At 47.0% G+C, this 14,504-nt stretch overlaps 1 long non-coding RNA gene and 1 pseudogene across 2 annotated transcripts; one reads left to right on the top strand and one right to left on the bottom strand.

Annotated features, from left to right (window-relative positions):
- The first annotated feature begins 686 nt into the window (after nucleotides 1-686).
- LOC309609212 lies at nucleotides 687-6,613 on the top strand. The gene is made up of 2 exons (XR_014233316.1): nucleotides 687-1,367; nucleotides 1,686-6,613. It is a non-coding gene; the product is annotated as an uncharacterized lncRNA (long non-coding RNA).
- Nucleotides 6,614-7,402: 789 nt separating this feature from the next.
- On the bottom strand, nucleotides 7,403-10,270 carry LOC309609210 (activating signal cointegrator 1 complex subunit 2-like; annotated as a pseudogene). Its single transcript has 2 exons — nucleotides 10,086-10,270; nucleotides 7,403-9,940 (listed from the first exon to the last, which is right to left on the bottom strand). The product of its transcript is annotated as an activating signal cointegrator 1 complex subunit 2-like (transcript).
- Nucleotides 10,271-14,504: the final 4,234 nt, after the last annotated feature.

Here is a 14,504-nt window from a genome sequence, read left to right on the forward strand (position 1 = left end):
ACCCCAACCGCGTTCCTGATGAGCACAGCGACCATGGCCTGAGGACTCTGCAGCCCCAGCTCTACTACAGCGACATCCCGGCAGATGGCAGGAGCTGGGACCCTGCGCAGGGCTGGGCCTCACAGGATCAGGGCCTCCGGGGCCAGCTGCCCAGTGGGGGTTGGTGGGAAGGCCCAGCCAGCCCTCAGGGGGAGCGTGGGGGAGGGGCCTGGGTTAGGACTGTAGGTGACACTGGGGACAAGATTCGGAGTCCACGTGGGAAAGACTTTTTTTTTTTGGCTGCACTGGGTCTTCGTTGCTGCATGCGGGCTTTCTCTGATTGCAGCAAGCCTGGGGCTACTCTTCGTTGCGGTGCGCGGGCTTCTCATTGTGGTGACTTCTCTTGTTGTGGAGCACGGGCTCTAAGCGCACGGGCTTCAGTAGTTGTGGCTCACGGGCTTTAGAGCACAGGCTCAGTAGTTGTGGCGCACAGGCTCAGTTGCTCCGTGGCAGGTGGGATCTTCCCGGATCAGGGCTCGAACCCGTGTGCCCTGCATTGGCAGGCGGAGTCTTAACCGCTGCGCCACCAGGGACGTCCCGGAAGGATCTCTGGGTGAGGGTGAGGCACTGGAGAGGGGTCTGTGTGGCGGGGGTTAGGGAGGGCCTCTGCTCCCCTCGTGGAAACTGACTGTCTCCTCTGCCATCGCAGTCTGTGGGATGCTGGGAAGACTTAGTGGACCCCCAGCGAAGGCCTTTGAGCCTGGCCCGGTCTGCACACAGATGTTTGAGGACGCCCAAGGTGAGCCGCCCTCCTCCCTGTTGGCCCCTCCCTCCTTACCAGTTTACCCATCACTGGACCTTCCGCCCTTTCTGGGGAGACCTTCCTTTCTGTAGCTTTTCCTTTCTCTGCGAAGCTCCTGCAGCCTCTCTTCTGTAGCCAAAACCCGGCCTCTGTACACCGGCGCCAAATTGAATCTCAGAGACAGAGTTTTAGGTGAAATAGAAAAGAATAGCTTTATTGCTTTGCCAGGCGAAGGAGGCCATGGCGGGCTAATGCCTTCAAGTCTGTGTCCTCCTTTTGGAGGGGGAAGTGAGGAGTCTTACAGTATCAGCCTCAAGGAACAGGGTTGTCGATAAGGAACAGGGTAGGTGCAGGGCCTGCTTTCTTCTTCATCCATGGAACATTTCAAAACCATCAAGATTGGCATCTGGTGGTCCCGTGACGGGCTCTGTGGTCTCCGTGGTTATCATACTGTGACCTTCTCTCTGGAATGAAGATGCTCACAAAGGAAGGGAGTGTTAGGGAGTGTTTCAAAAGAGAAAAATAGCAGGTTCACGATACGAAGCTAACAAGAAAGGAATCATTTGTGAAAAGCAATATGGAGTGGGTGAGTGAGCTAAAACGGAACACAACAGGATGGAAACTGGTTTTAACTAGTTTTAAGCTGGGACAATTCTGTCCTCCGTGCGCTCACTTCAGCTTCACTCTCTGCTTTGTCCCCTCTTCCCTGTCCCTCCCTCCCTCCCTCAGCCTCCCTGCCTCCATTCTTTCCTCTCTTGGGCCCCTTTTGCTTCTCTTCATCTGCCCAGCGTGTTTTATCTTCCTCCTCTCCCCCTCACTTTCCTCCTCTTCTCCCTCATGGCTGCCTATTCCCTTCCAGGTTCCTCCCTAATTACTAGGTTTCATTTCTCTTTGTCTGTCTCAGACCCAGCATGAATCAAGGCCTTTATCGTCTTCCACCCTCTGGGACCTTCATCTCCAAGATGACCCGGCATGAGTCATCTCACATGACCATAGCCTGAAAAAGCCTTTCTTGGAAATGCCACCCTGGACCCTGAGTCAAGTCCCTGGGTCAATGCAGATGAGCAAATGTCCCCCTGTGTCTTGCTGTCCTTCCTCCTGCCTCCACAGAGTCTGGAGTCTGTTGTTCATCCTTGCTCTATTAGAGCAGAAAGCCCATGTTCAGCTGCTACTGGAGGAGCTGCCCCAGTCCTTTGGCACTCTGAAAACCAGCCCAGCCCCTCTCGGGAAAGAGAGCACATCTGTTGAGACAGTGGCCTGAGACCCTACTCTCAACACGGCTGCTCACTCCACCTCTGAGCCCATCTGGCTCTTGGTTCAGCTCCTCTGGTCACAGGCTGTGTCCTTGCACTTCAGCTCGGGGTTTGGGGGGGGGCGGTCCTTAAAATAATGGTGGGGTATATTAGTTACCACAAAAATAAAAATTATTGGGACTCCATTCTTGTGTATTAAAAAATATTTTATACAGATGAACCAAATTATAGGCTTCTAGTAAAACACTCAAGCAACTTATAATCAAGAGAATTAGAAAGAAAATCTCCTCTTCTTCCATTTCCTGTGTTCATCCTACCCAGCCCTCTCCAGACACATTGTCTGGTATGGTTGTCCAGTGTACCTGTCCAGACCTTTCTCCATGAACTAAGGACAGATGTGCATGCAAACACATCTGCAGTGGGATTATAAGGAAGTTTCTAATTAAGGTGTGATGCACAGACAGCTAAATGCACAATTTCCCAAAATGAATGTCCCAGGTAGATCATAAAACAGAAAAGTCCAGCCCCTGGGGACCCACCTTCTGCCCCATCTCACTCCCTCTCCCTGTCTCCCCCAGGATAAACACTCTCCTGATTTCTAACACAATAGGTTGGTTCGTCTTTTTTCTGTGCTTTGTATAAACGCACTCACACACCCCAGAACCTTTGGAGTCTGGCTTCTGTCACCCAATTATGTTTGAGGTTCATCCATTCTGCTTCTTATCATCAGGTCTCATTGCTGTATAGAATCCCACTGGGTTCTTCATCAGCTGTGTTGTTGATGGGCATTGGCTAGGGGCAGAGTGACCATGGCTGAGCTCAGGAGGCCATGAGGGGTACGAGGGGAACGGAGACTGCCTGAGCCCTGCTTCATCAGAACTGTGTTCTTTCCCCCAGAACATTGCTCATGAGTCCATTCAATGAATCTCGTCAATCTTTCCCAATCCGATGTGGGAAGGAGCTCTTGTATTGGTCCTAATTTGTATTTCCCAGATTACTAGTGTTACCAAACCAAACTTGGATCCACTGGCCCACGCACAGTAAGGCCAGTCTACTGACACCAGGTCGTGGTGAAGGAAAGTGCAGCGTTTATTGCAGGCGCCAAGCAAGGAGTCCAGGCAGCTAGTGCTCAAAAGACCCCCCCCCCAACTCCCCAGTGACTTTCAGGGAAAATTTTTTTAAAGACCGGGTGAGGGAGGGGAGTGGTGTGCTGTGTGGTCAGTTCGTGGATATTCTTCTGATTGGTGGGTGGTGAGGTAATTGGGAGTCAACACCCTCAACCTTCTGGTTCCAAACAGTCTGGGGTCTACGTGCTTGTGGTCAGCATGAAATTAACATCTTTCACTGGTGGGAGTTTCAGTATCTGCAAAAACAGATCAAAGGATATGGTTCAGAATATTATCTATAGCCCTTGAGGAGGAACTAAAGGTCCCTGACTTTGTTTAATGGCTAAACTATTACATTATTTGGTCTTGCTTGACTGCTTTCCTTTGTTTCTGCATTTTCTCACTTCTCTGATTAAATTTATTCTTTGGAACTCAGGAAAGGCCTAGGAGGCTAAAGTTTTTCTACAGATGAGAAAGAGGCAGGTGGAGGACATGGCTGGTGTGTGTGTTGGGGGATGGTCCTGCTCAGTACACTAGGGACAAGATGAAAACAGTATGTTTGCTTTAAACTCTTTTTTAAGTGAAATCCTATCACCTCTCACTCCCTTTCTTCCTGTAAAAGTTGACTCGACCAACCTGCTACTGGCTTTTCCACTACAGATGAAGTTCCATGGACTTGTTCTAAAAAATTTGCTTATCTTGATAAATACAGAATAATGTAAGACAGAGATGAAAACATCCCTCCCCCCACAGCAGTTGTGAGAGAGAGACCTTGCCGTGTCATAGAAGTAGTTCAAAGAACTAGTTCAACAAATCTGAACATAAGATTGAATCTTCCATTCAGAGTGTCAGTCTTGTTTTCTGTGCTGTTGGACTCTTGTGTGGACCTTGCTAGCTACTACCAAGTAGCATAGTGTAATGGTGGGAGTAGGGGCTCTGGAGCCAGCTGCCTGGGTTCCAATCCCCTCTCCACCACCTGTTAGATTATGACACTTGGCAAGTTACTTAGCCCCTCTGTGCTTCAGTCCTATAGTGTAAAATGGAGACAGTAGTAGAACTTCCTCATAGGTGGTTGTGAGGCTCAAGTGAGTTTGTTTATATTTATATCTATGTGTATTATGAAGAGTGCCTGACCCATAGTAAGCAGTATAGAAGTGTTTGCTGATCTATTACTAGAAATCTGTCTCTGAAAACAGAGCATTAAACATCATCTCGGAAAAGGTGTGTAAGACCCATACACTGAAAACACCACTGAGAGAAGGTAAAGAAGACCTAAATACATAGAGAGACATACCATGTTCGTGGATCGGAGGGCTCACTAATGTTAAAATGTCAATCCTATAGATTCCATGCCATCCCAACCACATTCTCAGGATCCCGCCCCCTTGTGGTAGCTTTGTAATGTGTGAGCTTGGCCAGGCCGAACGACATTTTCCAGAGTTCCCTTCCCAGTAGTTTTGGACCAGGCCCCCAGCACCTTTTCTAGGTGCTCAGGTGTTGGTGTGCTGTCCCAACTCACCACCCTGGTGTGAAGCAGCAACCGGGCCTGCAGCTGCCAGGACTTTCCCCACATCCCCCTCCAGCATCATATTGCATCTTTAGCTCCCAGAGGAAGGGCCTCAGCAGGACACCCAGACCACTAAAGTCAGAGGCAAGAATGATTGTATGGGTTTCTGTCTACCCTCGTGTGCTCCACAGCTTGTCCTGAGGGTTCCAGCTTATTCTCACTCTCCCACACTTTACATCCATCTTCCCTTCCCAACTACTCTCTTGAAGACTTCAGCATCAGACATAAGACAACACCTGACGGAGACTGCTTAACTAGCCCCCACAATTGCAGAAAGTCAGAGCCCTGTAAGAAACCCTTATATGCACCATGTGATCCAGTAATCCTACCTCTGGGTATATACCAGAAGGAAATGAAATCAGTATGTCAGAGAGAGAGATTGCTTTGTGATACGTCCCATGTTCAGTGCACCATTATTCACAATAGCCAAGATATGGAAACAACCAAAGTGCCCATCAATGGATGAGGGTATAAGAAGATATTGCATATATATATATATATATATATATATATATATAAACACACACAATGAAATATTATTCAGCCATAAAAAAGAAGAAAATCCTGCTGTTTGTGACAATGTGGGTGAAGCTGGATGCCATTATGCTACATGAAATAAGCCCGACAGGACTTCCCTGGTGATGCAGTGGTTAAGAATCCACCTGCCAATGCAGGGGACACGGGTTCAAGCCCTCGTCCAGGAAGATCCCACATGTGGCGGAGCAACTAAGCCCGTGCGCCACAACTACTGAGCCCGCGCTCTAGAGCCCGCGAGCCACAACTAATGAGCCCACGTGCCACAACTACTGAAGCCCACGTACCTAGAGCCCGTGCTCCGCAACAAGAGAAGCCACCGCAGTGAGAAGCCCACGCACCGCAACAAAGAGTAGCCCCTGCTCGCCACAACTAGAGAAAGCCCACGCGCAGCAATGAAGAGCCAACACAGCCACAAATAAATAAATAAATTAATTAATTAAATTTTTTTTAAAAAGGAAGTAAGCCCGACAGAGAAAAACAAAAACAAAGTATGGTATCATTTATATGTGAAATTTTTTAAAAGTCAGACTCATAGAGACAGAAAGTATAATGGTGGTTACCAGGGGCTGGGAGGTGGAGGAAATGGGGAGATACTGGTCATTGGGTACAAATTTTCAGTTATAAGGTGAGTAAGTTCTGAGGATCTCATATACAGCATGGTGACTATAGTTAAAAATACTGTATTGGAGACTTGAAATTTGCTAAGAGTAGATCTTAAGAGTTCTTGCCATTCAAAAGTTGACTCTGTGAGGTGACAGATGTGTTAACTTGATTGTAGTCATCATTTTACAATGTATATGTATATCAAGTCATCATGTTGTATATTATAAATATATACAATTGTATTTGTGAATTATACCTCAATAAAGCTGGAAAAAAGAGAAGTCCTTATATGAAATGTGTATATCGTAGATGCTCTGACTCTTGGTTGAACCCTGACTAATGCCTCCCTGAAGTGTTACTCTCCTCCTTCATCTCTCCAAGAATATTAGTAAAATTTTAATGTTCTTTCTGCTTTGTGTGAGATGTATTTGTTTCTTGGGGATATGATGAAGGCTGAGCCCTGATTGACCCTCATACCCACAGACAGTTGGATATTGATTTCCAGTGGGTTCAAGCTAAGTCATCAGGATTTGAGTCAGATCCCTGCTTTCACCTAGACCAGTACATTGATAGATAATTCATGTGCTAAAGACAAAATTATAGTGGAAACTGGGCATATTTACAACTCATTGATTATTTAAAACAATAGAAAGCAAATCTGTGGAATATAACGAAAACAGTACTTAAGAGAAAATTTGTGTCCTATGCATGTATTAGAAAAGAAAAAAAATTGATATTTGAAGCTTAAGTGATCAGGTCAAGAAAAGGGAATAGCAAAAGGATTAATGTTGAAACCTAGTACTTTGAAGCAAATGAAGCTGAAAAATCTCTGCAAAAAAAAGAGAAAGCAAAAATAAAGTGCATTATGAATAAAATGGGATCATAAATTTAGACACTGTAAAAAGTCTCCATACCTTTTATAGAGGTGTAAAAAGTCAGAAGAGAACACTATGAACACACTTATGCCAATAAATCTGAAGAATTAGGCAGAAAGAACAACTTTCTAGAAAAAAAAAACAGAAATGATACCAAAAGAAATAGAACAGGGACTTCCCTGGTGGATCAGTGGTTAAGAATCCGCCTGCCAATGCAGGGGACACGGGTTCGAGCCCTGGTCCCGGAAGATCCCACATGCCGCGGAGCAACTAAGTCTGCGCGCCACAGCTACTGAAGCCGGCGTGCCTAGAGCCCGTGCTCCGCAACAAGAGAAGTCAAGGCAGTGAGAAGCCCGCGCACCGCAATGAAGAGTAGCGGCCGCTCACCACAACTAGAGAAAGCCTGCACGCAGCAACAAAGACCCAACGCAGCCTAAGTAAATAAATAAATAGATTAATTAAAAAAAAAAAAAAAGAAATAGAACATATGAGTTAACCCTAAACCATTAAAGAAATGCAATTATTAGTTAAAATGTCCACATAAACAACCATATCATGTTATCAGCCCAGGAGGTTTTATGCCGAGTTCAATCAACCCTATAAGGATCAGAACTAAAGTTTCTCAAGAAATAGGAAAAACGTAAACCTCCCCCAATTGATTTTGGGCAGTTACAATAATATTGATTTTTTTTTTTTTTTGACAGGGTTAAAAACTTTATTCGCAGGGCTTTTTGGGTGTTTTTTGTTTTTGAGTGCACAGGTTTCCTGCCGTCCAGGGAGAAAGGGACGTGGTGTCCGGCTGCACGAGGTTTGGGTACTGGCCTTGGGGCTCCAACCCCGTCCCTTGCACCTGCGCGCTGGCCGCACGGTTCCTCCGCTGTGGATAAAGGCGCTATGTGTTCTGCAGGAAGGCGCTCACGGCCGGCTGGCAGACGATGAGGCAGCCTTCTCAGGGGCTGCGAAGCTGAGGCCGTCGAGGGGTCGACTTGAACTTGGGGCCTGGCAGGGGGCCAACTGGCGAGGAAGCCGTAGGCTATGGTACCTCAGCCTGGCAGGTCCGGCTGGCCCTGGCGCAGCGGCCTCAGGATGGAATCATGCCTTTGCTTCCTTTGCGGTCAGCCACGGCTCTCCGGTTGTGGTTGGCTCGTGTGGCTTGCGGGCTTCCTTCTTCCTGCGTTCCTGTGTTGTCTCTCGGCTCTGCCCGTGGCCCCCGGGGGCTGCCAGCCACTGCCGTTGAGCTGTCATGCCGGTACCCCTTCCTGGCCAGGAAGGCCACGCGCCTGGCTTCTGCTTTTCCCCGCAGCGCTGCAGGGTCCTGCGCAAAATGGTCAAGCGTGGGGGCCTCGTCCTCAGCCTCCTCCTCCTCCTCCTCCTCGTCCTCCTCCTGCCCTCCTCTGGGCACTTTGGTTCTCAGCGCCTGAGGGATGGTGAAGGGCCTGCGGCTGAGGAGCTCATCACCTGAGTCTGCGTCGTTGGCGCCCACCGGGCTGCCATCATATGTGGCATCATACTCATCCTCGCAGTCGTAAGGCGAGTCCTCCGCTGGCTGCACTGGCACCTCCTCCACCAGCACGCTGTACTGCTCGTAGCGCCGCCACCCCCCGCTTGTCGTTCAGCAGGCTCCGTGAGCTCTCCTGCTTCCTCCTGCCCTTGTGTACCCGGCTCAGGTCCACCGAGTCCCTGCTGAGCACGTCAAACTCAACATTCTGGAAGATGTTGTGACGAGACGTCAGCAGGGGCGTCGGGTCTGGCTTCACCTGTCTGTCTAGGCCGCGGTCCAGCTGGCAGAGGGCAGGGGCCAGCCGCCCCTCCAGGATGTTGTTGATCACCTGCTCCGGGTCATAGCTGGAGTGCTTCAGGCAGGCCAGGATGAAGCCCTCGCAGAGGTCTGGCAGCAGGTCCTTCACCTGGGAGATGAGTGAGTCCGGCTCCACGCCGCACACGGCGGGGCCTGGAGCAGCCGCTGCCCCCAGGAACTCCTCTTCCTCCGAGTTCTGGCGAAGTGATGACGGTCTGCTGACCGCCTCCGCTGCCTCCATGACCCCGTTAGGATGCTCAGCCACCGGTGGGTCTTTGGCATCGATGGCTTTCCTTCGGTCCACCCCTTCCCATGCACTCTCGACTGCCTGGAGGATGTAGGCGATCCGAGTCTCGTCCAAGGCTGACGAGGCCTGCTGCAACAGGCTGACGTCATCGGCCACAGGGAAGAGCGCATCGTAGTTCCGGAGAGACCTCTTCTCCTGCAGCGAGGAGCCGAAGATCTGAAGGAACGCTTCAACGAAGCCCTGAATGTTGTCACAGCTGCTTTCTAGGACTGGGAGAAGGCAGATCTGGTTCAGGAGGATGTGAAAAATCTCCAGTAGCTTCTTCCTGGAATGAGAGAGCCTCTGCCACAGGTCACCTAGCAGCTTGCTGTCTTCAAGCCTCCTCTTCTTAATTGCAGACTCCAGTTTGGGAATTGCTATTTCGTAAAAGGAAGCTAGCCTGTAACAGAAGTCGTGTTTCTGGAAGGTTGGGCAAGCCAAAGGGAAGATATCCGGAAAGGCCCAGAGTGTGGTGCAGGTATCACAAAGGTAGAGAACGATGTCCTTTAATTCCAGGAGAGGCATGTCGCTGGGGGTCAGCCGGGCCCTCTCCTCAAGCTTCTGGGGTGTGGCGCAGGCCCCGTCGCCTTGCAAACCACAGTGCTGAAGGATATTGCTGAAGACCTGAAGGATGGTGGGCATGGTTTCATTCAGGTCATTATAGTAACTTGGCTGTTGGATAAAGATGTTTCCTATCATCTTCTGCAGCAGCGGGGAGTTGCCTTTTCCAAAGAGCACGCGGAGGTCCAGGATCTTTGGGATGTCAAACTGGAAGTTGTTGTAGAGGATTTCTCCAAAAGCAGAGGGGGAAATGAAGTGATCTTTGGATTCCTTGTGAGTGGACATGTGAAGGAAGGTGAGAAAAACACTTCGGTGGAGGCACTTCTCCATGTCAATGACCTCAGGGGCTGGGGCCACCCACTGGTCGAAATTTCGGGGGACATAGTGTAGGTAGGAGTCCAGGCACTTCTGCAGGGTCTCGTCGAAGACAACCTGGCACCAGAATTTATCGTGAGGCAGGGCCAGGAACCAGTCGAGGTCACTGGCTACGAAGCGTTCCAGCTACTCCTCCACTAGGGCGGCAATGTTGTCTTTAGGGGGCGGTTTGTATAACGCAAAATACCGGTCTGTCTTCTGCTCGGGGTGTTTGTTCACCAAGAAGAGAAGATGAGCTCAGTTTTCTCCTCTGACTACATAAGGGCTGCTTTCTCCAGGGGGGGCCGGTGATAACAGGGAAGAAGGCCGGGCTGCGTCTCAGCTGTTGTCAACCACAGTCCACCCACTTCCAGGTCAGTGCTGGTGAAGTCCTCAGCTTCCCTGTCTTCAGGTCCTTGTGGCTGATCTGGAGTTGGTCCAGGGGTAGAGCTGACATTGTGCTGCATTGACCCTCCCCGGCGGCTCCACTGCCGGCGCTGAACTGCCGCTGCCGCCGCCGCCGCGGTCCATGGTGACAGCTCCCACAGCGCCGGCACTTCCGGGGCCCACAATAATATTGATTTTAAAACTGAATACAAAGAACATGAGAAAGAAAAATTATAGCCATATTTCTTTATAAACATAGATGCAAAAAATCATAATTAAACAGTTAGCAAACAAGTATTCAAGCCAAGGAAGACTTAAAGAATACACGACTTGTAATTTTTATTTCCCTGCCTTAGACGAATTTTCTTGGGACTTCCCTGGTGGTCCAGTGGTTAAGACTCCGCGCTTCCACTGCAGGGGGCGTGGGTTTGATCCCTGGTCGGGGAACTAAGAAGCCCACGTGCCGCATGGCAGCAGCCAAAAAATAAAAAGAAGAATTTTCTTTAAACTGGAAGGACACAGGATGCCCCTTATGACTGTGGCTGCTCAATGCCGTACTGTGGTCCAATCCAGTGTCCCAGGACCACAATTAGAAATAAGAGCTTCAGGGATTGGAAAAGAACAGAAACTACTAGAAATAGTAAGCAAGTTCTTAGCAAGGTTGGGTTAGATCCAAGTTCAATTTAGAAAAATTAATCGTGTTCCCAGATACTGGCAACAAACAAAAGTATAAAGGTAGATGAAGTCTACAATATCGCCAAAAAAGTTTACTAGAAATAAACCTGACAAAATGTGTAAGATCTTTATGAAGAAGTATAAGACTTATGGAAAACATCAAAGAAGACGTGTATAAATTGAGGTAAATACCATGTTAATGGATGGAAAGATTCAATGCCACAAAGATGTCTATCCTTCCCCAAATTGATCTGCACACTGATATTGGGATTTTTCATGGAACATGAAAAGTTTTGTCCATAAATTCATATGGATCTATAAGGGGTCAATACAATTTCAAAGAGTAAGAAGGCAAGATGGATCTCCATATCAGATATTAAGAGTACTAGAAAGAAATAAGGAGAACAATATGGTAGTAGCACAGGCTTAGACAGTGGAGCAGATGAGAGACAGCTTATACACACACACACACACACACACACACACACACATTAAATAAGTTTGCAGAATTACACATAGGACAGGAGGACATGGATAGATATTCATTAAATTGTTCTTATATTGGCTTTCCATATACAAAATTAAAAATTAAATATCTATGTCATATCAAACAAGTACATGGAAAAATGGTTACATTTGAAAACATTAAAAATTAAAACATCTACACATGGCAAGACTTCATAAACTAAGAGCCTAATCACAGATTGGAAGAGAGTATTTGAGATGTATATAACTGACAAAGGATTACTATGCAGAATATCAAAAAATTCTTATAAAGCAATAAGGAAAGACAAACTTCCTACTAGAAAAATATACAAAGGATTCAGTCAACAATTCTATAAAAGAAGAAAATAGAAGGGACAGAAAAATATGAAAAGACACTTGGGGGACTTCCCTGGTGGTCCAGTGGTTAAGACTCCGAGCTCCCAATGCAGGGGGCCTGGGTTTGATCTCTGGTCAGGGAACTAGATCCCACATGCATGCCACAACTAAGAGCCCGCATGCTGCAACTAAAAGCTCCCACATGCCGCAGTGAAGATCCTGCACGCGGCAGCGAAGATCCCATGTGCCGTAACTAAGACCCAGTGCAGCCAAATAAGTAAATAAATAAATATATTTTAAAAAAAAGAAAAGAAAGAAAAGACACTTGGTCTCACTAGAAATCAGGAAAGTATAAAATAAAACCTCAATGAGATAGCTTTTCACATTCCAGAAGGTTGGGAAATGAGAGGTCTCATAATACCAGTATTGGTGAAGATATGGGAAATGGTAACACTTTTTATTTCTCCTGGAGGTGTCTGTTCGCACAAGAGCTTTAGAAAGCAATTTGGCAGTGAGTGCCAAGTATGGCGTTTTATTTCCACTAGGAGATCTAGATCCTGCTAAGGGCAACAACGGCCCAGCTAAAATTACCCACATTCCGGGCCTCCCGTGAGGTAGCAGTGAACACGACTTCTGGAAAGGTATATGTACCAGAGTTTCAGCACTGGGTGTAAGGCAGCACCTACGCTACTGAGAGCAGTGATAAATCATCATTGTCCAGGAGGCAACCAAAGGAATCCTGTTGGTCATGGCCTGCTGTGGGCTAAAGGTCTGTGTCACTTGTGCACAATGAACATTTGTGTGCAAATTTGTATGTTGAAGTCCTGTTACTGAGTCCAAACTTGTATTGCTCGCCACAGGACATGCCAATAAATTGAGAGATGAGGTGTTGGGGCAAAGAATAGTGACTTTATTTGGAAAGCCAGCAGACTGAGAAGATGGTGGACTAGTGTCCCAAAGAACCATCTTACCCAAGTTAGAATTCAGGCTTTTTTAATACTAAAAGGGGAGGGGGTGTTCTCGCTCTCAAACATTTTTTAGAAATGGCAGTTATTGTTTCAGGTTCTAGACTTTAATTTATTATGTAAAACTCACCTAGATTATCAGCATCAAGTGATATGAATACAGGACTGGGTCTACGCAGTGAGGAAGAACTCAAACCCCATTTAGTATTTAGCTTTGAATTTACCTTAGAACCTGAAAAATCATTTCAAACAAGATAATGAAGCCATGCCTCGAAGATCTTCCTCAAGAGTCTGGGAATCTATTTCTGTTTCTAATTTCTAAAAAATTATTTGTGATGATCCACTCAAACTGAGGCCAATTACTAGAATGTAAGCACCACATTGTACTCTGTTTGTGCCCTCGATGTGTCATGAATCGATGAATGAATGGTACCAAGTTTTTGTAAAGCACAGATGGTGTTTGTGGCAGCCATGAGAACGTGCATCTCAGATCTCCAAGTGTAATCCTGACAGCCCGGGTTGCTGCGTTATGAATCCACCACATTTCCTCCAGGCTGCTCCCAGCCACTGACTGAGGAGACGGGGAGTATGGCAGGCCTGTTGCTGTGAGACACGAAACTCCTCTGACAGGTAACTTTGGCTTGAGGTTTCCTCATTGACCTAGAGAAAACGCTCTAAACTGCATTGCACTCCAATATGCTTTCTATTGAAACTTCCTTTCTTCCCCACTTCTTTACCATCACCAGCTCTCCCCTTTGCTCTGGCTCCCTCCCCATTTTTCCCTTAGAGGTGTTTCCCTCCAAATTCTCTTACACATCTAATCCCATCATTCTATCTGCTTATTGGAGGATCTTAATACTGTGGTTAAGGGTATGGGTTTCAAAGGATTCCCTAGACAGGACATTGAGAACAACAGAGAAACAAAAGAGAAACAATTAAGTAGGTGCTCAAAGATTTAGGATGTAAAGACACAGGATTAGGATCCACCTCAAGGATGTGAGTGATGACAACTTAAATCTGCTCCTGAAGTGATTGATAACATACATTATTATGTAAATATACACAATGGAATTCTTTTTTTTATTTTCAGGTTTTCACTTTTTATTGTACTTACATTTAAATTACCATTAAATACTAAGCATAAGTTAAATAAATAAATAAAAGGGGACGGGGTGTGGCTGGTCGTTGCAGGAATCCTTTGTTCTTGCAGCTGTCCAGGTAGGTCTGGTCACAATGTTCCCATAAACCTCCAACAAGATAATTGTTATTTTCTGTTCTGCAACTTTTTATCTCTATATGAATGGAAAAGTGTGCCTTTAAAGGTCAGAGGCTAGAGAATGGGCTATCACATATATTCCAGACTCTAGGCAACGTTCTTTTGTGTGTGTGTGTATGTGTGTGTGTGTGTGTGTGTGTGTGTGTGTTTGAAGTAATATTTATTGATTGATTCCCCCTCCCTTTTTTTTTTGGCCACACCACAAGGCTTGCGGGAATCTCAGTTCCCGACCAGGTATTGAACCCGGGCCACAGCAATGAAAATGCTGACCCCTAATCTTTAGATCACCAGGGAACTCCCTGACTTCCCCCTTTTTTTTTGAGTCCCAATAAAACTTTATTTACAAAAAATCAGGTGGTTAGCCTGGGGCCATAGTTTGCCACCCCTGCTCTAAAGAGTGGGACCCAGAGCCTGAATCCATGGGAGATTCTAGGCAACATTCTTTTATAAAGGTGCAGAGCCAGCATGACTAAGCACAGGCAACAGAGCACAAGGGTTAGAGGTAAAGGAATAGATTCAATATGAAGTCAGGTTTGTTCTACTCTGTTACAGCCCTAACCCCCAGTGTGATGGAATTTGGAGGTGGGGCCTTTGGGTGATTGGGTTTAGATGAGGTCATGAGGATGGGACCCCCATGAGGGGATTAGTGTCCTTATAA

Source organism: Balaenoptera borealis (assembly GCF_965194805.1).
Source record: "Balaenoptera borealis genome assembly, chromosome: 13".
In the NCBI taxonomy this organism is placed as follows: domain Eukaryota; kingdom Metazoa; phylum Chordata; class Mammalia; order Artiodactyla; family Balaenopteridae; genus Balaenoptera; species Balaenoptera borealis.